The sequence below is a fragment of the Phoca vitulina genome, unplaced genomic scaffold (genome assembly GCF_004348235.1).
Source record: "Phoca vitulina isolate PV1807 unplaced genomic scaffold, GSC_HSeal_1.0 scaffold14, whole genome shotgun sequence".
NCBI lineage: Eukaryota > Metazoa > Chordata > Mammalia > Carnivora > Phocidae > Phoca > Phoca vitulina.
In genome coordinates, this window is record NW_022589717.1 from 13,820,601 (window position 1) to 13,844,907 (window position 24,307).

A 24,307-nucleotide genomic window follows, 5' to 3' on the forward strand; every position below is an offset into this window, starting at 1 on the left:
ACCATCAGTAGCAGTATTCCTTCTTCCCAGTTGGCCAGAAATAACTTTCACTGTCCTACTCAGGGCTACATTAATTCTCCAGCCTTGTGCTGCAGGAATCTTAATTGCCTATCCATTGCAAAAGACATCATGCTGGTCCATGACTTTGATGATATCATGCTGACTGGATGGAACCACTACCATAGCAGGTGGTAGGAAATATGAAATGTTTATTGGAACTTAGGGCCTTGTTACTGTTTGCAGAAATAAAGATTATATAGCCCCTCTCTACATTTTCCCTGAATTGAAAGGTACATATCTATAGATATTAACAAATTTCTCTTTTCCCCTCCTATCCCATCCCACCATCAACAAATGTATGAAGATTAGATATGCCATACATTACTCACTTTGTTAAATATTGAAAATGGATTACAATGAGGAAAATGGGGGTTTATATTCAGAAAAGCTGAATTCAAAGCTAACTAAACTAACACATCTTCAGATTTTCTACTCTTGTGGAGTGATGCTTATTTCCAAAATATCTTTATGTTAGTCTTGCCATTTTAGGGATTATATGTATATAAGAAAGTATAATAGGCAATCAAATGGCTTTATTATAATGGACACTTTATTTATGTCTTGGCCTACCTTGTATTTATCCCCTCTTCTTTATTGTCTTATGTGGAATGATTTCATGCTTAATAAATAGAATTTGGTGGACTACACGAAGATACCTTTTTTCTCAGAGACAAATAGCAGACATATTGCTCAAGGTTGGTCAGTGGAGGATGGCCCTGTGGAATATAAAACTTCTACAAAGGGACAAAAGAACCTGAAAATTTGCAAAGTGTTCTGGCTTTATGAGGCATGTTCTTATACTTCCTACACTCTAGTTCTGTGAAGCTGTTTGGTTTTTGACAAACTTCCAAGCAGAATGTTTATATTTCCATAGATGTGAGCTCACCATATAATTTTGCTTGAAAATGACTAAAGATGGAACTATTGCTTGTAACTAAAAGAGCCTCATTTCGACAGCATTCTAAAGATACTATTTCTTTGTTCTCTTATGAACTTTGTAGTGTCCTCAAGTGACAATATAATATTATAGTACCTTTGTTTAATGATGTGAATACCTTCTCTATTCTGTATATTGAATGGTGTGGCCTCTGATATTTCCTTTTTATCCTTGGACATGCATGAAATTTTTGTACAGACATATATGTACACACACAAAAATGCAAGACTATGTTTGTTGGTTGTTTCAAGTAAAGACTAGAATGTGGTGGGAAGGATGAGGAAACATTTCATCATTTCTAATTGATGAAAATTCTCCAAGGAGACAAGTACAATGCCAAAATGTTGTGGAGTATTGAACTCAACTCCCTATGGTCCCAAAGGTGATATTCTGATTTGTGTATTTTAACATGGCTATAAACATTTGGTTCACAGTTGTTAAGAGTTAAACAAAGGAAAATAGGTTAAAAGCCGGTCTCTCTTGAGAGAAGAAGAAAGAAAGAGCAAAGAACATCTTGGCAAAGTGTAATGAGGAAGTGGGATCCCAGGGGAATACCCAGCTTCTCCAAATGAGACAGCAAGAAAACCTGCCAGAGACACACTGGGGAACTTTGCCAAGATAACATATTTTCTCTGAGGGAAACAGAGCCTGTGAGGAAAAACAAATTGAAATTGAGGAAATAACTGAAAATAAAATCCAAAGCAGAGAGGAAACAAAAGGTAATGAGCACAACACAGGAGAGGAGAAAAAAAAAAGAAAGTGAGTTTTCATTTACTTACAGATGTTTACCTTCATTGGAATAGATATGGTGATGATTTTTCTTCTAAAATATATTGTTAAGAAGATTTTAACTATTCATCTATATGACTTCAGTATTCTCTTATTGTATAATTATTGACTATATCGATATAATCAATATTGATGATGAGGATAACAAAATGTTTAACATTACCCACAAATCTGGATTAGAGTTAAGATTCAAATAGTAGCAGCATAAAGTCCCAGTAGTGACTAAATTGATACAATGTACTTTTTGTGTATGGGATATGGTCTTAAATATTATGAGATCAGTGTTTTCTGTTTGTTTAACAAGGCTATCTCATTATTTTGAAGACAAACTATAGAAACAAGCAAATAATTAAAGGAAAAAAACACTTAATCCCCAAATAAAAATAATAGGTTGAAATATATCATAACAGCAATGTCCACAATAGCCCAACTGTGGAAAGAGCCAAGATGTCCATTGACAGATGAATGGATAAAGAAGATGTGGTATATATATACAATGGAATATTACTCAGCCATTAGAAAGGATGAATACCTATCATTTACATCAACACTGATGGAACTGGAGGGTATTATGCTAAGTGAAATGAGTCAATCAGAGAAAGATAATTATCACATGGTTTCACTCATATGTGGAACATAAGAAATAGTGCAGAGGACCACAGGGGAAGGGAGGAAAAACTGAATGGAAAGAAATCAGAGAGGGAACCAAACTATGAGAGACTCTTGACTCCGGGAAACGAACTGAGGGTTGCTGGGAGGAAGGTGGGTGGGGGCATGGGGTAACTGGGTGATGGGCATTAAGGAGGGCACGTGATGTGATGAGCGCTGAGTGTTATACGCAACTAATGAATCATTGAACACTACACCAAAAACTAAGGATGTACTATATGTTGGCTAATTGAATTTAAATAAAAAATTTAATAAATAATAAAATAAAATATAGTGGCAAAACTCTAATATCTAGCATTTAAAAAAAAAATGTAAAGTTGTATATAGAGTTATACTTCCAAAATGACAAAACTAAATTTCTACAAAATATTTTAACTTTTTAAAAAAATATCTTAAAATAATCAACCAAAACAGCAGAGAGCACAATAGCTTCCCCTGTAAGAATCATTACTCTTACGGATACTTTATAACAGAGTAAATAATTTCACCAAAACATATTTTATTACTACAACAAAATAATAATTTTTACTACATTTTTATGAGAATTGGTGAAGACATATAAACTCCATTAAAATGTTTAGAAGAATCAGTTTTTATAAAGATAACATTACTATGATTTTCTACAAAATCTAATGAGGTAGCATTTAAAAATAACCCAATAGGGATGCTTGGGTGGCTCAGTCAGTTAAGAGGCTGCCTTCAGCTCAGGTCACAATCCCAGGGTGCTGGGATCCAGTCCCATATCAGGCTCTCTGCTCAGCAGGGAGTCTGCTTCTCCCTCTCTCTGCCACTCCCTCTGCTTGTGCACTCTCTCCCTCTCTCTCTGGCAAATAAATAAATAAAATCTTTAAAAAAGTAAAAAAAAATAAATTAAAATAACCCAATAAATATTTAGAAATATATGGATACTGACATTTAAATTATAACCTAATAAATAGTATAATAAAAGCTGGAAATTACACATTTTTTATATAATATAAAGTTAAATTGATTTAAAAATATTAAATTGTAACATAATATTTGCATATTTACTAGAAAATGAGCAACTATTTTTTAGCTGAAATTCAAAAATGTTTCCATAGTGGTGCCTGGGTGGCTCAGCCGGTTAAGAGTCTGCCTTCGGCTCAGGTCATGATCCCAGGGTCCTGGGATCGAGCCCCGCATCGGCTCTGCTCAGCGGGAAGCCTGCTTCTCCCTCTCCCACTCCCCCTGCTTGTGTTCCCTCTCTCACTGTGTCTCTCTCTGTCAAATAAATAAATAAAGTCTTAAAAAAATGTTTCCAAAATTTTATGTTTATGAATAATCACAAGTGGGAAAAACATGAAGCATTCAAGTATGAACTTATTTTAATATCTCAGCCTATCGATTAGATAACTACAGGATTACTGTGCAAACATATCAAAAGGCAGCCATCCTTTAAAAATTATACTTCTTTTTCAACGTATTATCTGATATGACAAAGTGCTTTTGAAATACTAACAACCTTATGCATTATGATCCAGGTTAGGTCAAGCTATGTAATGGGCAACAAATGTATCTCTGTAATGCCGTATTGAAAAATGTGTGAAAAGAAATTGATAAAAGTTATTCAGCAACTTCTTTTTTTTATTTGTTTTTTCCAGTTTCTGGGTCATTTGTTTGGTCTCTGAAAATATCAGGGTAAGATAAATATTCATCACTTCTTTTGTTTGTTTGAAAAAATATGTAATGTTGAAATGATTTCTTGCTCAACAGTTTAATTTGTATTGCAAGTAATGGTGGAAGACTCCAAAGCCCTTATCATCTTCAGAGCTGTTACATTTCTGCCACTGAGCGGAATGTAACTGATGATACACCAGCATTTTCAGGTTAAAAGTTTTAGAAAACAGGTCAATGTTACAAGATTTTTATTTCTGGATTATCTTTCTTCTTTCCACACATACCTGCTGTGTCTTTGTTTTTTAAGATGTATTTATTTGAGAGAGAGCGTAAAAGAGAGAGCGCGTACACACAGGGAAGGGAGGGGCAGAGGGAGAGGAAGAGAAAGTGTCAAGCCGACTCCCTGCTGAGGGTGGAAGGTGAGGTGGGCTATATCTTACCCTGAGATCAGGACCTGAGTGGAAACCAAGAGTCCCCCACTTAACTGACTGTGCCACCCAGGCACCCCACCTGCTGTTTTTGTTTGTTTGTTTGTTTTTAACATAAATATAAGATTAATTTAAATTAAAAATAACCTGGAAAAAATTAGCTACTTATAATTATATCTTAATATCCAAGATATAATTTTTGCTTATACATTTTGTAAAGAACTATGTTACTGGTTGTTTTGGACTGAATTGTGTCCCACAGATTCATATATTGAAGCCCCAAGCTTCAGTACCTTGAATGTGACTACATTTGGAGGTAGAAGCTTGAAAACGGTAATTAAGTTAAAATGAGGCCCTTAGGGTGGGTCTATTCCAATTAGAATTGTGTCTTTATAAGAAGAGGAAATCAGGACATACAGAAAGAGACTCCGGGAGCGCCTGAGCACAGAGAAAAGGCCATGTGAGCACACAGGAAGAGGGGGGCCGACTGCAAGCCAAGGAGGGGGCCCTCAAGAGAAATCTAACCTGCTGACACCTTGATCTCAGATTTTTAGCCTCCAAAACTGTGAGAAAATAAACCTGTGTTGTTTAAGCCACCCAGACTGTATGTAGGATTTTGGTATAGCAGCCCTATCAAACTAACGTAACTTGAAAGCGATTTATTTTTCATTTATCCATTTTAATTTGCCTCCTCAGCCATGAGAAGAAAGTTTTTCCTGTGAAGCATTAGTTAATACCAAACTCTTTAAGGTACACTTACTCATCACATTTGATATATTGAGTCTTATTTTTTTGTAAACTGAAACTCTAGGCTAATACTGCATTAAACTGTAAAAAATAATAGTCTTACATAGGTTTCAACAGGGGCAAAGAAGATTTAATGGTTTATATATAAAACATTATATATGAATTTTGTATATAAACCACTTAATGGTTTCCCATGACCATGCTCTACAACCAGTCCAGTTCTAAAGAATCACTATCTAACCTAGTGGACCTTAGAGAATGATGAATGTAATAAAGATACTTAATTTCTCTTAAATTATCTTAAACTTTATGCCTTTAGCCCCTTTTTAACAAGGTGACAGAGTAAGGTCCCGGAGTGACATAGGAAAAAATGTAAGGCAATTGAAACACATGCAATCAAATTGTATTTAATAGATACCCACTTTTATGCTCTACTGTAATTTTTTTTTTGTTGGACAACTCTAGTTTATTTATAGTAAGTTAAAAATGTTTGGATACAACATAATTATAAAAAATGAAATGATAACTGCATCACTTAGTTGCTACAAAGGAAGTTTGATGTTAAAAGATTATTCATCAGGGGCGCCTGGGTGGCTCAGTCCTTAGGCGTCTGCCTTCAGCTCAGGTCATGATCCCAGGGTCCTGGGATTGAGCCCCGCATCGGGCTCCCTGCTCCACGGGAAGCCTGCTTCTCCCTCTCCCATTCCACCTGCTTGTATTCCCTCTCTCGCTGTGTCTCTCTGTCAAATAAATAAATAAAATCTTAAAAAAAAAAAAAAAAGATTATTCATCAAAGAGCCAGGAGGCCTGGATCAAAGGTCAAGTTCTAAAGAACTGTGTGACCTTGGGAAATTCACTTAATCTTGGTGGCTTTATATCTATACAAATGACGTAATTAAAACAATTATTCTGAAATCCATACAGCTTTAAGATGCTATGATGATCAGACACAGAATATCAAAGTTAGATGATTTTTATGTACAAATGTAAAGTTCAGAGTGTTCTTTTTTTTTTAAGTTGGAATTTGAAAGCCATGTGTTTGTGTTGTTTGTATTGTTCAAATTTTAAATATATTCCCTGAGTTTCGCTGATTGACTCTCTAATTCTCAAACCACATTTTAAAAAAGGAACATGGGAATATTTTGACCATCACTGTCTTCCAAAACTGGAGGAGATCACTAGGAGAGCAGTAGCAGTAATTAATGCCAAGCTCACTCAAGACAGAACAATTAGAGAATGATATTAATAATTATTAACTTCCACGGGATGTGTGCTGAATAAGATCATCTTCTATGACAACACTGACTACCTGCCACAGATTAAATCAGATAACCTGTTTTTTTATTAATATGCTAGGAACCTACTATGTACCATGTGTATTAGATGTAGCAGATGAGGAAATAAGATTCTTTATACTCAAAATGGTGAGAATGTAGCCAAGTGTTTAAATATAATATGTATATATGGTACTTTCTATAGTGTGTGTATATATATAGTGTGTGTGTTTATAATGTAGTTTAGACATATTTAAAGAGACCTTATTTTGTAGAATAGGTTTACATTCACAGCAAAATTAACAGGAAAGTACAAAGAGTTCCCATATTTCTTTCCACCCATTAACTTGGATTTATAATAGTTTAACTGTATTTCTCCTGAGAATTAAATTATTGTATAGTTTTCCAAAGATTTCAGAATATTCCTTTATTAAATGTGGGGTTTTATCTTTGTTTAAAAAACAAAGATAAATTATTTGATGTCATTTTGTACCTTTTTACTGACAACTGTGGCTTAAATTCTAAATTGAATATCAGGACTTTGTGGAACCATCACTTTCGGCTCATTTAAGTCCTTTGAAAATTTCAGAAGAACAAAGCTCATAAAACTTTTAGAATTTCTCCCCCTTCTTGAATCATAAAATAATCTGTGAACATACCTACACATATTATTGGTATTAATAAGAAATAGGAGAAAGATGGTTTCTAAGTAATATAAAACAAATTAGCCTAATGCTTTTTTAATTAAAATCTGAAGACAACAGCAATCCAAGATTATCTTTTTAATGTCTATGTTAAGAATGATTGTACATCACTATATTTAATCTGAAATATGTCAATATGAGCTCAGAACATTTTTTAAAAATATGACAATTATAAGGATACCTGGGCAGTGCAGTTGGTTAAGTGTCCGACTCTTGGTTTCAGGTCAGGTCATGATCTCAGGGTTGTGAGATCAAGATCGAAGTCAGGCTGTTCTCTCAGCAGAATCTGCTTAAGACTCTCTCTCCCTCTCCCCTTGCCCCTCCCCGCTCAAATAAATAAATCTTAAAAAAAAAAAAAGGTATAGACATACCCAAGATCAAAATATAACATGATGCATAAGAAAAGTGTCCAGCAGATGATGTGATCAATAAAACCACCAATGCTTTGATATTAGAATTGAAAAACAAATAATTATGGTGTAAAAACAAAATTCCTTAAAAATAATAAGGGAATGACCAAAAACCGAGTAAGAAAATGGTCTAAAAACATGAACAGAATAAAAACAAACGAATTTTAAAAATAGGAAAATGTGTATGGTTACAGATGGTAACTGGACTTACTGTGATCATTTTGTAATGGGGAAAATAGCGAATGACGTACCCCTGAAACCAGTAGGGTATTCTATGTCAATTATACTTCAATAAAAAATAGGGAAAGGAAATTAATATAAAATAAGAAAATACAAATAAAGCTTTTCATCAATCAGATTAGTAAAATATTTGTTAAATCCCAGTCTTGGAATGATGGGGAAGCAATCATTTTCATATCTTGTTAATAAAATTGTAAATTGTTCCATCTTCTTTGAAGGGCAATTTGGCCACATTTATTGATATTAAAACATCTGACAGGCCCTAAATAGTGACATCTCATTTACTGCTCTTAGCACACCGAGTGTCCAGATTTTAGCTTTCAAAACAATTCTACAATAAAAGAAACTATGGTTCCTCAGAGATATTTTCTACAATAAAAGGAACTATGGTTCCTCAGTGACTCTGATGTTGGGGCAGAGAATATTGAATATAAGCCTAAAATATTATACAGTATGTGCTCAAAAATAAAAATTAAAAAAAATGTTTGAGAGTATGTCCAAGGACATAGGAGAAAGCATTGTTAAATTCTTTACATACTGGAGCTTAGATAATTTGCTCTTGTGCCTGGACTTCTGTTCCTTTGTCATCCTGTACATCTGATACAGATGTTTTGGACACTCTACGGATTAATTATAGTTATCACAATCTTTGTCTTTGACTTTTTCAAAAATCAGGGAAATGCATGGCCAAGAATGGGCTATACCTGAAGAAGCTGTAAAACTGAAATAATGCCTAGGTCAAGTAGAAGAAAAAAGTACTTAATTTTCTCATAGAAGAATTAGTACAGTCACAGTTATGATCCAATACATTCTTCAAGTTTTAATGGTCCTGACTGAACAGTGGAAGCCCCCAGTGCCTGGAAACTTACTGTAAACTCTATAGGTTTAGGGAAAAAGGGACTACTTTTATTTCTACTATTTGATATCATAAGAGTAACTGAAAATTCTGCCACTATTAGAACTTGACATGCAGCCTTGGACATTGGTAATGGTTTTTTTATAATGCTCTGGAGAGAAAACCAAAATCAGTTTGCCTTTGCCTGCCTGGAAAAGCATGCTGATGACAGATCATGAATGGATGGACAAACCATAGTACAATGTCAATTCTTGAAGGATGCACAAATGTTGCTTACAATGACTTTTTGATAAGGTCTTTTACAGAAAACGCTGCTTGCATTTCACTGCATGCCATCCCAGCACAACTGGCTAAAATTGGTGTGCCCTGAATGAGAATAAAGTCTAAGAGAACATCATCTAGATGATAACCTTGGGAATTAAATTAATTATAACCTAAAGAAACAAAAATGATCTGCTGGTTGTGCATCCACCAAGTACAAAGAAGGAGGCTTAACTACTAATTAGTCATTTGGGATATTGGAGGCAGCACATGCCTCACTTGAGGTATTTTACACGTCTCTAAAAGAATTGACAAAGATGGTCACATTTAAGTGGGAGTACCTATGGTAAACTGCCATGAGAGCATGGCAAACAAAAGTAACTTAGGCACTGCTATGGATATCTATCTCTCCTTTAGACTCTATGACATGTATATCTTTTACAATCCTCAGAAACAACTGGAACTTTTGGCAAAAGATTCCACCAGTAATCCTGAGTTGCTAAGTGGTTACAGCTAGACCATCACTGGTTCCTAACAGAGATTGTCTCACTGAAAAAAATGCCATGACTCTCATACCTAATATTCTCATCCTTTAATAGACCCTCCAATTAAGGATTAATACTGGCCCTGAGGCCTTACCCCCTTTCACCAACAGACAGTTGTTCACCCATTAAACACAGAGACAATCTTGCTTACCACATAAACTGATCACAAGGTTTGGTACCTACAATGTGATACATTAGGGAAACAGCCTGACTTCAAGGTAGGCATGTCCAATAGAATACAATACTGATCTACTATAATGATGATGGATTCCTAATGTCTGCGGGACTAGATATTCTGCACAATGGGTAAAACTTAAATGTTGTTCCTGGATATAGAACATAGCCTAATATTTACCAAAAACTACCTTTAGAGACCGATGAGGCAACAATAAGGCCTTAATTCTACGGTCGCACTTTTATGACTGTATTACTAAAGCCACATGTATACAGAACAAGATATAACAATTTTAATTCAGCTCAATCTTTTTTTTTTTTAAGATTTTATTTATTTATTTGAGAGAGAGAGAGCACAAGCAGGGGGAGTGGCAGGCAGAGTGAGAGGGAGAAGCAGGCTCCCTGCCGAGCAGGGAACCCGACGTGGGGCTGGATCCCAGGACCCTGGGATCATGACCTGAGCTGAAGGCAGACGCTTAACCGACTGAGCCACTCAGACACCCCTAATTCAACTCAATTTTTATGTATCACATGTAAATGTCAAAATAAAGAGCTGTGTCTTAGGAAAAGTAAATGGACTATCAAAGCTAATCAAATATGCAGTCATCACCTCTACTATTGCCCAAAGGACTTGTACTCTATCCCACCATGATACCAAAACCAGTAAGAAGGATTGGGATCTATACAAAGAAATTTTTGGACATACATAGGGAACACTGTTAGTCACAAGAAATTTACTCAATGCCAACTATACCAGTCTCTCCAGAAAAATCCTCCATAAGATTGGTTAATCTTGTCATCAGCCACTTACAATTTTCATATGGCCATACCCACTCCACCTCAGCTGAGTGTGTAAGCACCAGATTCAGGGATTGGATAACAAAAGTTTGAGGAAAAAAAAAAAAAAAAGCTGTATAATTCTTTCCATTTTCAAAACAAAGTACTCATTTTCAGGGTAGTGACTTCTTAGGACAAAACAATAGTTTATAGGATGCCTGATTTTGACTTCAAGGGCTGGATAGAGGGATTAGCATTGCTCTAATCAAGGACATCTGGGCATGTAGTAATTTGGATATTGACTTTGCCTCACACAGTTCTAGGGGTACTCTCTTCTGTCCCCAGAGATAAATGATGATGTAAACATGGTGACTCCTAGATTTCTATGAAATACATATCCAAAATAAAGGACAAACATTTTGGATCATTTCCAACAGTTGTTGAATATTTCAATTGGTTGGGTACGGATGGATATGCCCTATTCTGGGAGGTAAACAATTATCTATTTTTCTATTACACATATAGAGAAAAAGCCCCAAGTAGTTTTCCAGAACGGTTTTTAGCAATGTCTTGAATTCCTCACAAGTTTAGATATTTAACTTCCCACCTGACTCAGTGGTGTGAGATCTCACTGCAGCCCCTCCTGTAATCTGATGTTAATCAGAACCTATGGAGTCACTTATATGTTATGAGCCTTCAAAGGCAATGAGAGTCAAATACAGAGCTCCCTGGAAGCTCATTTGCTTTCCCCTTTTGATAGCTTAGCCTAGTGGGAGGCTGCCTTAGATTAACTGAAGATACCATTCAAGGTTGTTTTCCAGTGCCCTTGGTATACTTGGTTTCTCTGTATTCACTCTCCCTAGTGATTCTTCTAATATCTAACATCCCCTGATGCTTTACTCATGACTTAAAGAAGCTACGTGTGGGCGCCTGGGTGGCTCAGTTGATTAAGCGACTGCCTTCGGCTCAGGTCATGATCCTGGAGTCCCTGGATCGAGTCCCGCATCAGGCTCCCTGCTCGGCAGGGAGTCTGCCTCTCCCTCTGACCCTCCCCCCTCTCATGTGCTTGCTCTCTCTCATTCTCTCTCTCTCAAATAAATAAATTAAAAAAAAAAAAAAAAGAAGCTACGTGTTTGCTTGTTTTTTTTTAATAACTCTCTTTACATACATGACATGATGTATGGGTAGAACTCATTTTCTCGCAAAGTTCTCTTAGTCCTAAAAACACATATTCAAGTATAATGTAATTTTATTCACACAGAAACTCTTATATGTTGTGATTTAATTTTTGTTATATGAGTTGATTAGAATAATATTTAAGTCTATACAGTTTTCTAGTTATGAGAATGATATATTACTCTGCAATTCCATGCTGAAGTTCACTGTTATCCAGAGGAAGAGCTTTATCAAGTTTATGATCAAAATATTTGAAAATATTTTGAAAGGAACTCTAATTTTGTAGGTTTTTAGTAAAACATTTTTACCTCCAAAAAATGATTTATGAACTGAAAACTTTGAGTACCTGAATAAATGAACTTGAAAATACAACCACGCGTTAAAGTATAAGAACATCTTCTGACACATTTTATAGATTTAGAGCAAATATCAACTTTGAGTAAATTTTAAAATGTTCCAAAATAAATGAATAAATAAATAATCAAAATGTTCCAATGTTATTGTTTGGATGGTGTTGGTGTTATAATTTCATTTCTAAAGATGAGTTATTAAAACTAGAGGAATAGTATTTATGTAGACTTAAGAAAAAGCTTCATTATAATTATCCAATTTTTGGTGGAAATTACTTGTATTCATATCTTAACTTCTATTATCATAGTTAATTTCATCATTATATTGTTCAATTAAAGAAAAGGAAGGACTGATAGAACTACAGAACATCGTCACTCTTAAAGTACAATTTTTAGAAGTTGAGATGGCAAAATTCTAGTTAATAGAAATAAAAACAGTTTCTGTCAATTGGAGAAAAACTAAGAAATACTCTTTTGCTGTTTTCTACCACCTATCTATACAGACAGTTTCTTATCAATTTAGACTCTCAGAATGTGAACAACCTTTTGAAAGCCTCAGTCAGCACTTGGGTGCAAGCACTGTAAGCATGAAACCTAATATTAAAAAAATATGTTTATAGAAGCAAACTCGACTTTATCATCAAAGCTTTGAAAATATTTTGAGGTATTTTACAAACTTAATATTTAATGTCTTCTCTAAAGTGTGTATTTAATCTGAACAGAATTATGAAAAGGTAAGACAAATTTTCACTTTGTCCTATACTAATGCTCGTATTTCTTTACAGCTTAACTAAGGCTGCTATAAAATTTTGTCTTTTATCTGTGTGCATTTCACAAAAATTATTGGGGAACACTAGAGAAATGAAGACCTCTGAAGTTGTGTGCCTACCATTAATATAACACTAATAATTATTATCATCATCATTGCCTTATTTTAACCATTATAAGTTCATAAACAGATAAAATCAAAAGGCAGATTAAAATCAATAGTAATGTTACTTCTGAAAATATATTTTTCATGTAATCCTATGGATTGGGAATAAATAAATCCTGAGAAAGATGCACAGAAACATCTTCCTTAGTATATTATTTTGTAACTTTTTATACATAATGTATCATGTTGATATTTTATGCCAACAAATGTATCTCTATAAAATAAGTTAAAGTAGTGCTTATCAAATGTAAAGTATACATTGCATGATATAGATGTCCTGAAATTCGTATGTAACCATTTCTTGTTGGATGTTATTACTGTTTCCAAATATTATTTCTATAAATGATACTAGGAAATATCTTAGTCCTGTATTTTTGTGCACATTCTTATTTATTTCTGGGATCAGAGAGTGCACTAGTTTTTATGATTTTTGATACAGATTTTTGTAATTGTCCTCTGGCTTTGTAATGTTTTAATTTACTAGAATAATCAGGTTCAACATATGGCTTCATGTTTCCAGATGTACGATAAGTGGCATTTTGTAATTTCTATTATATCTGAGAAGTCTGAAAGCATATGTAAAATATTCTAAAGTCAGTATTGCTATGCATTTTTCATGTAACGATGATTCCCTAAAAGTAAAAAAAAAAAAAAAAAAATCTTCCCACAAAAGCTTTTTGAATAAGAAGCTGCAAATTGATATTGTAACTACATTTAATATTTGTGTTCAAGATTGTAAAATTGCAATGTGCTTAAAACATTCATCTCAGGTTTAAGGCTGTAATTAGGAGTATAGAAAGCCAGATGCTCTTTCTGTTCAGTAAGAATATAATTGACAGTTTAACTTGGAATCTTGCACTTCTGCTAGATTGTTTTTCAAAATCTACAGTGATAATGAGAACAAGAGCAACAATGCCAATTACCTGGTATTTGCAATATCACTAACAGAAAAAAAAAGGTAACAAGAATTTGAAGACTTAAAAAAAAAAGATACGATTTACAGGAGAAAATCTTCACTAAGTGGCCTTCATTTAAAAAAGATCAATGAAAATCGTAAGTGAGAGTGCATGAAGAAAGATCCTTGAACTATATCTTTAGGTCAAAATTAACATTATTTCACTCTTTGCTGACACAGATAATTGGAAAAAATAGTCCAACCAACAGACCCCTGAAGTGGTGTCATTTTCATTTTCTTTAGAAGACACTTAGAAGACAGGTGCATCCACTGAAAACATCTACACATGTTGGAAGGGAGAAATAATTTACCACAAGGATAACTATCTGTCATAATGACAGAACCTTATTATCAGGAAGGCATTGGGTGAACTTCTAAGAATATATATATATATTTTTAATGCTTGTTCCACTGGAGAAGGAAATAATTTCATAGGGACATCTTCAAAGGACACTACAACAATTATCTAAACTAGTTTTCTTTTCAATCTTTCTGACGTGCATTATTACTCATTCGAACATGTGCATTGTAATTAACTAAAAAATGTAATTTTACACTTTTTGCAAATGAGAAACAAAATAATACAGATACATATTGTCAGAAAAATTACTCAAATCAGTAGACCTCTGTTATTAGTAATTTTGAAGATGAATTAAGAAGAATCAGCAAATAAAACCAAACTCATTAATAATAGAAAGTTATTTCACCAGCAATAAAAAATATTTCAGGTATAAACAACAGCATTCCTTTAGGAAGGACTAAAAGATGAATCAATCTGCACAAGTCCCAATTAGCTCATCTGTCCTAAGCCCTTTGAGTGTCCATGAATCCAGGCTCGTTCAGAGTAAATAGGAAAATATTTATTAGTGGCAGAAGAAAAAATTGAGCTTATTGACAAATAATCAGAGAAAACAGAACAAGGGCTTGTATTAACAATTGTGAGCTTGCCTGCCACCCCCTCGATATAGATAGATGATAGATAGATATATAGATATAGATAGAGATAGAGATAGAGATAGGGATAGATATAGAAATAGAGATAGAGACGAGATAGAGATATATCAAAGTTTTGGTAGCATTAACATACTGATCAAGCTTTATTCCATTTCATATCATTGGCACAATGAATGAAAAGGCACACAAAATCAAATTATTCAGCAGAATAACATTTTGTTGTGTAATATGGAAAGGATATTTTAAAGATAGGGTTACTAAGGTTTAAAAAATACTTACATGATTCCTGTTGATATTTTCAAACTTAAAAAAAAAACGAAAAAATTACTGGAATTTTAAAAATCTTTAGGTGACCAAAATAAATACTAATTGAAAGATTATAAAAATGATGATGTAAAGAAAATATTTTAAAAAGTTTTATAGACTGTTAAGGTTAGTGATGAGTGGTTCCTTAGCTTATTTCTGCATCTCAAACATTTGAAAAAATATGTATATAACACAGATTTAAAAGCACTAAGATGACTGATAGCTCCTAAATAATCAGTATCCTCACTTTTCTGTGTCCATACTTTATGGCATTTTTCATTTATGTGCCAAAATTTGTGGTTCTTATACTTGTCCCTATTTTCTTATCTTTCCATATTTAACTTTCCCTGCCTAAAATGTTTTCCCTATCTCTTAATTTATAAGAATGTTCCTAATTTTAAAACTTCAGTTGAAGTCTCTCTGACTCCATAAAATATTGACCATTTCAATTCTCATTATCTGTTTTTTAATCTTCGTAACATGTGTAATCCATTAGCAGTATTTAATTCCATACTGTATTTTTTTCTGCATCATTTGTATTTGTATCCAAAAATGGATAATTTTACTGAATGTTACTTTAAGGAAGGTTAAAATATATACTGAAAATGTACCAGGTTGGGTTCTGCAGAAGCAAATGACAAGCCAGTAGTTGGAGTGCAAGGTTTTTTTTTTTGTTTTTTGTTTTTTGTTTTATTTTATTATGTTATGTTAGTCACCATACAATACATCATTAGTTTTTGATGTGGTGGTCCACGATCCATTGTTTTCGTATAACACCCAGTGCTCCATGCAGTACATGCCCTCCTTAATACCCATCACCAGGCATAACCCAGCCCCCCAGCACCCCCCCCAATATCCTCAGTTTGTTTCTCAGAGTCCATAGTCTCTCATGGTTCATCTCTCCCTCTGATTTCCCCCACCTTCATTTTTCCCTTCCTTCTCCTAATGTCCTCCATGCTATTCCTTATGTTCCACAAATAAGTGAAACCGTATGATAATTGGCTTTCTCTGCTTGACTTATTTCACTTAGCATAATCTCCTCCAGTCCCATCCATGTTGATGTAAAAGTTGGGTATTCATCCTTTCTGATGGCTGAGTAATATTCCATTGTATATATGGAACACATCTTCTTTATCCATTCATCTGTTGAAGGGCATCTCAGCTTTTTCCACAGTTTGGATATTGCAAGGTTTTTTATGAGTCAAATAATTCCAAAGCTGAGCAGTGGGTCCTTCCTTTAATGGGGACTGCATCTATAAGTATAATACATAAATGTATACAAATCATAAGTATATGTCTGGCTGAGTTGTCTCAAAATAAACACCATTCCTGTATCATAGTCGAGTTTTCTAGCTGGTCTTGGATTAAGCATTAATCAGGTAGAAGGCGTTTCAATACTGTGATTCCAGTTACACACATATATTGGACTTGGGATAATTGAACTTAGAACCCACATTTCCTGAGGAAAATCTCCATTTTGAGTAGGTTGCCAGCTTTAAAATTATGAAAGTAAAATATGGAGGAATAATAGGTATTGTCACCTACCAAGAAAAGTCAATCAAATCAACCCAGACAATACAAATTGGGTCATATATATTCTACCCTATGTTTTCATCTTGCAACTACCAATTAAATCTAAGGTACCAGAGCCAAAAAAAAAAAAAAAAGTCAGACAAGATGCTGGAGCAATTAATTAGTTGCTACAACTTCAAAACACCTAAATAGTGCAACGAGATCTCCAGATAATCCCCAAGGAAGCTACCTAATGTTTTGTTACATATTTTAAGCAGGTCAGTAATGAGAGATGTAATATTGAGAATAATGCAGAGCAGACTAAGATTAAAGCATTGAAATGATTCAAGAATCAGGACAAAAATGGTCCCCAGTCTTAAATCCATTTTCCTTTAGTAACAAAAAAATGTATATACAACATTGGAAGACATTTATTTTGACTTTTATAAATTGGTAATATGTATTTAAAAAGTGTACTGATAGTAAGCATACAGTATGATGCATTTTCACAGACAACATATTTACCTAACCGAGCCTAAACTGAAGAAACAAAACATTACCAGCACGCTCAAAACTCTCCTCATGCTCTTTCTAGTCACTATCTCTCTGAAGACAATCATAATTCTAAAATCTAACGTCATCTTTTAGTTTTATTTTGTCAAAAATAATCTACTTTGAAGTAACTTCAAATTTGTAGAATTGTTGCAAGTATAGTAAAAAGGACTGTCATAAACTTCTCACTGAGATCCACCATTTTGCCATATTTGTTCTTTTGGCTCTTGCTCCTTAATTCCCCTCACCCCTATCCCCCACTCTCTGGACCTTTTGAGAGCAAGCCACAAATATACAAACATGATACTCAGTTCAGTGATTCCCAGTCCCAGTGTGTATTTACCAAAAAAGAGGATATTTTCCTACATAACAACTATATAATTCCCTAAGACCGGAAATCAACACTGGTAATGCACTGCCCTTCTTTCCAAAATCTCATTCAAATATACAGCGATGTCTCTTTTTTCATTTCTGGTTCAACATCTCCATCTAAAAACAATATATTTGCCATGATATGTTCTGTGATTTTAAATTTTGTGCTCATCTTTGGCTGACCATTCTCTGTGGGAATCTTGAGGATATTGGGTTGAGGGAATTTTAGAAAGGATGTGTGCCTGTTTTTACCTTTTTTTCCTGGAAGACTACAATCTCAGAGCCACTCTTGTATTGATTTGTCTGTGGATTCCTGCCTAATAGAGATAATGAAATTTCTTCCAGAATTGTACATGAGTATAATTGTTATGTAGGAAAATATGTATTTTCAGGGGAGTTTTCTCCTATCTGATGCTGCAAATGAGGCAAAAAGTTTCCTCCTTATCTCCCTTTGTAGGTAAAAAGATTTTTTCTAATTCAGGCTTCCTCTTAAGATGTGTCACTTTTGGAAACCTGGCTCCATGCAGGGATCTCATTTCTAATTCTCCATTATCAACAGGCCAAGGTTTTATCTATCATCTCCCTCTGGCTGTGCAAACTCAAAATTAAATCCTATCCAATACTCTGAATTTTGTTTCCTCTTTGTATCTGGCTCCTGTGGTTTTCCTCAACTTTTTTTTTAATTTAAACATATATGTAATATGACATATTTTTCATCCTACCTAGATCTATAGATGTTTTGTAGCAGGACACTTCACATCATACAGCCTTTTTGTTGTTGTTGTTCTGAGGCACTCCTAGTTAAGTGCAGACTTTTTCTCTTAAAAAAAAAAAAAAAAGAGGCAGGGGGAGAAAAAAAATCTACCTATTAGATTATTCCTTCTAAATCATTAGTTTCAAAATCACTGGCCACTGTTCCCTAAAGGTTCATGTCCGTTCTTTCGTGTTTGAAGTTCAGAGCAAGAGCACATGACTTGAGCTGAGCTTCGACAAGCCCTCTTATTATGAGAATTTCACCAGCAATTCAATCCTTTTTAATAGGTTTGAAACATCCATTTTGGAACAGGAAACATGAAATTAAAATAAAACAAATGTTTCTTCATCTTCTAAAGAACACAGAGAACAAATGTCATTTAAATCACAAAGGTGAAAATATCAGAATTTTCATAGATAATTCATATTTCATTAATCAATTCACTCAGAAAGGTATTACAGAAATAATGTATGGGTATAAATTCTTCTCTCTGTCTCACTAGAAAGAATGATGCCTGCAGGATATTCTCAATTAATTTCCATATTTGATATCCTATAAATGTAAGATGAATTGCTATAAAAAAGGCAAGGCATGTGGGTGAGATTTTATATAAATATATCAATGATGGATTAAACAAATCTAATATGAAAATGAGACAATCCCTCTAGGCTTAGAATACACTGAATTGGATTATCCAGGGAACTGCTAGAAATATATATGAAAAATAAGAAGTACATCTCAAAAGAACTAAATTGGAAGGTATTTTGAAATGTTCTAAATATTGCAAATAAGTTCAATTTGTAAAATTTGCAAAAGAAAATCATTACACAGAAGTGAAAAGAATATCAATATACTGAACTTTTAAGAAAGAACTTCAAAGAGAAATGACTTTTTTTTTTTAAAGATTTTATTTATTTATTTGACAGAGAGACACAGCAAGAGAGGGAACACAAGCAGTGGGGAGTGGGAGAGGGAGAAGCAGGCTTCCCACGGAGCAGGGAGCCCAATGCCGGCTCGATCCCAGGACCCTGGTATCATAACCTGAGCCGAAGGCAGACGCTTAGCAACTGAGCCACCCAGGCGCCCTAAGAAATGACTCTTTTCAAAAAAAACAAAAATACAAAAACACTCAGGCTTCCTTCACTTTTTTTATCATAATCCAAAATGCTAAGGATACATATTCTTCTCTCACTAGTGTTATATGTATATACATATACACCATTTATACTTACAACTTTACAAATAGTTCATAAATACAGTGATTTTCTTTAACTGCATACATAGACACAAACCATTTCTAAATTATTCTTACCATAATCCTAAAAATATAAAAATAATAGATTAAAATAGTAATGCAACATCTTCTTGGGTAAACTGATGACTGCAAAAGCTATTTTTTAATGGAAAATTTTAGTTTTAAAAGTCCAACAAAGAAGAAAAATAGAACAGAGAGGTACAAGGAAAATATGTGGAAACAACTGTTTCTCTCAGTGGAAGCATTCCTCTTCTGAAATTCTTATGTTCTCATCTGTCTTCTGATTCACATCATTCAAAATTTCTCATTATTCTTTATAATATTGTCCTTCTAATTCAAACATTACCAATAAACAGTTTCTAAAGTTTAGATTTTGAATACTCTCTCTTCCTCCTGTGGTAACATCTCAGGTGTAAGAAGCTTAAACATAACAGCAGCTTCAGGGGGAGGGGTCATACCTCCCTAGGCTCTGCTTGTGTCGTTAGTCTGTCCTGTTTGGTTTTCAGGTGCCACACTATTCCAGTCCCTGCAGAGGCCAGCAGGCTCTGCCTTCACCTCTGGTTGTGAGGTACACAATCTGCTCTCTCTTCACTCCAACACAAGGCCTGCCCTGTTCAACAACACTTGATATTTTTTAAAAACAGAGCACAGTGGGGGTCAGTGACCCCAGGCTGCTTATCTCATACTAAGCTGCATGTTGTTCAGCTATCCTCAGTCTCACCAAATTGCTTTCTCCCTTAGTCTTTGTTAACGTGCTACCTGGATATCATGTTGTTTTCCTGCTCTGCTATCATAGAACCTTTTTTTTTTTTTTTTAAGAGTTTATTTATTTATTTATTTACTTACTTTAGGGGGAGAGGGACAGAGAGAGAGAGAATTTGAAGCTGACTCTTCACTGAGCACGGAGCCCGAGGAGCGGCTCAATCTCACCACCCCGAGATCACGACCTGAGCCAAAACCAAAAGTCTGCGCTTAACCAACTGAGCCACCCAGGTGTCTCGATCACGGACCTTTTTAAAGATACTGCAAATTTCCCCGATTAAGCCCCAGTTATAGGGGCTTAAGACTCCTTGTTCAGTCTTTTCCCAAACATACGTGGAGATCTCTGCCTCTTTTCTTCGTCTCCCGTTTCCACACCAGCAGGGGTTGATCAAGATTGGAAGCAGGAATAAACGGCAATGCTCATATTTCACTAGTGAAGGAGCCCAGTAGTGTTTCTTTATTTAAAACTGCAACATGGGCGCCTGGGTGGCTCAGTTGGTTAAGCAACTGCCTTCAGCTCAGGTCATGATCCCAGGGTCCTGAGATCGAGTCCCACATCGGGCTCCCGGCTCAGCGGGGAGCCTGCTTCTCCCTCTGACCCTCTCCCCTCTCATGCTGTTTCTCTCCCGCTCACTCTCTAATAAATAAATAAATAAAATTTAAAACTGCAACATGACCTCTACTCTTGATCTCATTTAACCTCTTAAAGTCTTTCTTTTTATAAAACTTTTCACCTTCTAAAATAATATGTAATTTAAATACTTATTGTGATTAGTGTTTATTATTTGACTTATAAGGAGGGTATGCAAACTTCTGGAGAAAGGAAATTTGTGCTGTTCCCAAGCAACTAGAAAGATACCTACCACAGAGTATGCCGTCAACAAAAAGGTACTGAGTAAACAGATGAACAAGACTTCCATGTCAAACTGAATCCTCTCTTTTTCTGCACGATCCTCCCCTCAACACCCATACGTTAAAGAGACTTTTTACCTCCTCCCTGAATGGTAGGGCTCTGTCTTTATCTCATATTCTTCCTCCTCTCTAATTCATCCTTATACTATGATATCTATGCTCTGAGTCCCCCCAAATTTTGCTATTAAAATATAAATAAATCTTTGAGTACAGAAAATGTTCTTTTTCAAAGAAATCGCTTTAGTCAAGTACAATGGTCTTGGTTTGAGTATCCTATGCCAACTGTGAGTGAAGAAATACATCTGCTAAGCGTATCCTTTGCCCAGCTGGAACAAATCTGCCCACCTTTGAACAACACCAATGGCCAGGGGCCAGGGGTAGAAAGCTGCAGAGTTACAATAGGTGATGTCATGATAGGAAATATGGCAGGGAAACTGCCTAAATGTCACCCACACCATTCCTCACTCTAATAAGAATGTTTCTTGACTCCTCACAAAGGTATTTACTTTCATCCTAGTTTTCCACCATTATTTTTCAAGAATGTCAAATGTAGGCTTCTCTCCAAGATCTTTTCTCAGAATATCCTTCCAGATAAACCGTGTTTGACTAGGTAACCTAGAAACTACTGGGATTTTTCACCACCCTCAAATGAGGATACATAAATATTTTCTCTCAGATTTACGTTCTACAGTTCTGAATAAGTGCTCACCCTGCTGGAAGTGGAGTAAGTATAAGTATATACTTGTGTCTCCAGGAAGCTCTCTGTCTCCTGCGGCTTCATCCCCTAGCATGAGCAAAATACCCTAGGGAAGGAAGGGATAAGATTCCTCTGGGTCCTCCTTTAATCCAAATCCGTGTTCTCCAAATTTAGCCTACAGCAGAATCACCAGGAGGACTTAAAAACACAGCTTGTTGAGCCCCATCCAAAGTATCTTACTTAAAAGGTTTGTAGTACTAACAAAATCCCAGGTCAACATGATAATTTTACTGCTGTGGCCTAGGGACCACACTTTGGTAACTATCTTATGACTTAACAGCATGGCTTTTTTATCTCTTTTATCAGTTATATAAAGCAGAAGAAGCCATAGCACTATATAAGATGAAATCAGATTTCCCTCCCACTGAACTATTTCATGTTGCCTTACTGCCTGAACTTTTATCACTTCTAAAACTTTCATTGGGGTACCACCTTTATTCTCAGACTTTCACCTTGGTGTTTCTTAATTCCTTATAGGCAATTGCTCAGTTCAATATTCAATTTAATTGACTTTATTATGAGAAAGTAGATAATTTTTAATAATGATGCCTCAATTTTTATTAATGATTCCTAAATTAATAGTAAATACATTTTGAGTATAGATGGAATAAAGTGTGAGCAGTATCATTATGAATTAATACCATCTATTTAGTTCTTAACTGTCGTAGCTTTTAGGAGATCTTGTCATCTTCTCCCCTTATTTCAAAAATTAGGTTGCTGTAAAAGTAATTATTTGAGTAAAATACTTAACATTATTTGCATTAAGTACTAGGATAAATACTTCTTAACGTATATAATTGTTGATTGTAAATGAGGTAGTATACTATATTAAAAGTATACTATTTTAAATGAATAATATGTTTGGGAATTTAAAGAAAATTCATTATTGTATCAATGTATATAATTATGTATTTTCATATTTCTATTAAATATATATTGATGGATAATAAAATATGTTTTATTGTATATATATATACAAGTTAGCATATATATATATATATATATATATATATATATATATGCCAACTTGTTAAATGTCAGTAAATGTTTTGGCTTTACACTTTTGTAATTTTATTTCATTTTCATTTTGGTATCTCTTTAAAAAATCATTGCTGGAGCACCTGGCTGGCTCAGTGTGTGGAGCATGGGACTCTTGATCTTGGGGTCTTGAGTTTGAGCCCCATGTTGGGCGTGGAGCCTACCTAAAAATTAATAAATAAAAATTAAAAAATAAAACAAGATCATTGCTATCTATATATCTTAAATAAAATCCTGGAATTCAACATAATTTTCAATAGAAGATACCAGTGTTTGCAGGGAGTTATAGTATTGTGGCACAGCTTCCAGGTCTCCACTTTGATTTGAGAGGTATCCACAGAGTTGCCATAAAGCAAAATTTGCCTTTGGACACAGTGACCACATTCAAATTGCATGGAAACTATTAAGATAGCTCACAATCCATCAAAGGAAAATAAATTTAGATTTTAGTTTTTACGTCTTGATTGGTTAAAATGTTTTGATTTCTTTACCCTACACAAACTCATTGAAATGTTTATGCAACGGGAAGAATAACATAAACCTACATGGGAGAAAAATTATATGAGTCAATAAAAAAATGTATCCATCTAGATGAGTCATGTCAGTATACATCAGGCTAAAACATCAAATGCGGGGCGGAGCAAGATGGCGGAGGAGTAGGAGACCTGGATTTCGTCTCCTCTCAGGAATTCAGCTGGATAGGGATCAAATCATTCTGAACACCTACAAACTCAACAGGAGATCGAAGAAAAGAATAGCAACAACTCTCTGAACAGAAAAGCGACCACTTTCTGGAAGGTAGGACGTGCGGAGAAGTGAATCCGAGGCGTTATTCGGGAGGATAGACGGCAGGGGAGGGGCCTCCGTCGCCACGGAGCACAAAATCGGAACTTTTAGAAGTCTGCTCCGCTGAGGGACGTCACTCTGGTGGCGAAGTGGGGGGTGGAACCCTCACGGGACAGTGTGGTCTCAGGACCCTCGGGGTCACAGAAAGACCAGGGGTGCCTGAGTGCGGCAGAGCTCCCAGGTATCGGAGCAGGGAAGCCGGCTGCAGAGACGGAGCCCAGGCGCGGGCTCTCAGCTCAGGGCTGCTATAAACCGTGATCCGCGGCACAGTCGGGCCACTGCTCCTCCAGCAGGGACCAAACAAGCGGCAGATCCGGGGAGACTCACTTTCTTCCGCCAGGAGGAGAGTGCGGGAGTGCACCG